Here is a 2646-nt window from a genome sequence, read left to right as displayed (position 1 = left end):
ATTTTGCTGAAGAACTGGAGACCAATTAGCTTACTTAACTGTGACTACAAAATAATTGCGTTCACACTGGCTAACAGGGTAAAGAGAGTTATCTCAAAACTAATACATCAAAATCAAACAGCGTACATAAAAGGCAGATATATAGGTGAAAACATAAGATTGATTAATAGACATACTTTTTTTACACAAAGCAGAAGAAAAACCAGGGGTACTGTTATTCCTTGATTTCGAAAAAGCGTATGATACAATAAATACGAGACTTCATGTATAAAACGCTTGAAAAATTTAATTTTGGTCCAACATTCACTAAGTGGATACATATTCTTTACAATGACACACATAGTAGCATTTTAAATAATGGTTGGATTTCTGAGCCCTTTACTTTGAAAAGAGGAATAAGACAGGGGTGCCCCCTGTCTTGCTTACTTTTCATACTGGTTACAGAAATTTGGCTACAAAAGTTAGGAAATGCCAGAGTATCCGTGGTATTGAAGTACAACATAAAGACGGTACTGAAGAAATAAAGATAACACAAGTCGCAGATGACACTACATTAATGCTGGCTGATGAAATATCAGTAAAGAATGCAGTTAAACTTATTTCTGATTTTGGGAAAGTGGCAGGAACAAAACTCAACCAAAACAAAACCAAAGCTCTACCAATAGGTTCATGGGTAAAAAAGAAAAGAGTATACTAGATTTAGAATGGACCACAGGACCAGTGAAAGCAATTGGTATTTTTTTTGGAAATGATCCAGAGGTATGCGAACTGATAAACTGGGAGAAGAAGGTAGAGAGACTGAAGAATATATTAAAGCTATGGAAACACAGAAATTTAACTTTATATGGTAAGGTTATTGTTATTAAACAGTTGGCGTTATCAATATTTACTTATAATTTTATGAACATTGAAACACCTGAATGGGTAATAAGGACTGTAGAAAAAGAATGCTGGTCTTTCTTGTGGAATGGAAAGAAGGATAAAATTAGTAGAAAGTGTATGATAGGAGAATACTGTGAAGGAGGTATACAAATGGTGGACCTGAGATCTCAGATACAGGGCTTTCTAGCCAGTTGGGTAAAAAGACTTTGTCAGGGGCCAAATGCCCAATGGAAACTTATTGCTAGGGTTTATTTAAATGAGTGTGGTAAAGATGACATGTTGTTTAGGATGAACTTTTGTTTGAAAAATGATTGTCCAGAACTTCCTACTACTAGTATGCCAAATTTTTACAAGAATGTTATACTAGCTTGGCACTCAGCAGGTGGGGGTGTCAAAAAGGAACTACAAACTATGAGTGAAATAATGAATGAAATAATATGGGGTAACCACTACATTAAACTTGACAATAGAACGTTATACTATAAAACCTGGATTAAATCAGGTATCGTAAAAATTCAAGATGTCTTCCTACAAGGCAAGTTTATTACGGCACAGAATTTGTTAGTAAAGTTGAACGACACCAGGAACTTTCTGGCAGAACATAATAATCTTTGTATGGCTATACCAAAACATTGGAAAATGTCTTTGAGTGTGATGAGTAAATATGGGGAACAACAGTGTTTGGGAACACAGCAACTTGGAATGTTTAATACTACTTTTGTTCCTTTAGAGAAATTGACATCCAAGATATTATGCAATAAGATAAAAGCAAAAGAAACAAGACAAAGTAAATGTATTGATCACTGGAGTGAAACACTTGATGTTACAAATCTGGATAAGAAATTGTTATGGAAAAATTTAGTAGTAAATATTAAAGAAAACAAATTGAAAGAATTCAATTTCAAGCTATTGCATAATATTCTTCCATGTAGAGTGAAACTGAACCAATGGAAAATTAGGAATCAAGCTGGTGAAGTATATAGTCCAATGTGCTCACTATGTAATGTTAAGGAAACCTACATTCATATGTTTGTTAATTGCAAAAGGTTGGGGAGCTACTGGCAAAATGTTGAAAATAGATTGACCATTTATCATGGCACTAGAATTAAGCTAAACAATTTGTCAATTTTTTTGGGAATGGATCAAAATTTGGAAGTCTTAGATACAAATATCATTCTGGCGATCACCGTAGCTAAATTTGTCATTTACAAATCCTGGCTGGAATCTAAAGATAAGGAAAGCATTCAACACAACCTATTTTATTTCTTTGTAACTGAGATGTCCTTTAGACATCTATAATTCTGTTCAGTGCATTGTATGTTGTGTATATGTGTATATTTTGTAAATATTTTGTGGCTTGGTCAATAAAGTTTTTGAAAAAAAAAAAACACGCCAAACATAAGCAGAAACCTAAACCTCTGTTTTAGACTATAGAGTTCTAACGCGTGAATCTTAAGGTCGACAACAACATATCTGCGGAGAAAGAAATAAAACACCCAACTGTCACGGAAAGACTCCTGAAGACAATGTTCTCAAGACAAACAAGACTCAATATTGCCCAGTTTTAGACTTCCCAAACTTTTATATATGGTAATTTCAAGTCCCCGGATGTAGTTATCATTTCTTTTTGTAGAGAAGGATATGTAACAGGAATTTCCCTTCCTAAATGTTTTTGTATAAGATTTGTAATATTTTAATATCCATGAGAGACAGCCGCTTAAATGCTTTTTTCTTACGTTTTGAGTTGATAATGTTTCCAATTGG

General features: G+C 33.6%; 1 protein-coding gene across 2 annotated transcripts in view; it reads right to left on the bottom strand.

The window, feature by feature from the left end:
• LOC109475705 (citrate lyase subunit beta-like) overlaps positions 1–2646 on the bottom strand; it is a 17864-nt gene that overhangs the window by 13318 nt on the left and 1900 nt on the right. Inside the window, exon 1 of one of the 2 annotated variants that reach the window (XM_019776468.1) lies at positions 2383–2411. The exons of the other annotated variant lie outside the window; for it this stretch is intronic. The gene's annotated coding sequence lies outside the window, so the exon portion shown is untranslated. Of the gene's footprint in view, positions 1–2382; positions 2412–2646 lie in introns of those variants that run through there. 2 annotated transcript variants of the gene reach the window in all.

This window comes from Branchiostoma belcheri, unplaced genomic scaffold (genome assembly GCF_001625305.1).
Source record: "Branchiostoma belcheri isolate BF01 breed outbred unplaced genomic scaffold, Haploidv18h27 scaffold344, whole genome shotgun sequence".
Lineage (NCBI taxonomy): Eukaryota > Metazoa > Chordata > Leptocardii > Amphioxiformes > Branchiostomatidae > Branchiostoma > Branchiostoma belcheri.
The sequence above is the reverse complement of the archived record's forward strand: the minus strand, read 5'-3'. Positions and strand labels throughout refer to the sequence as shown.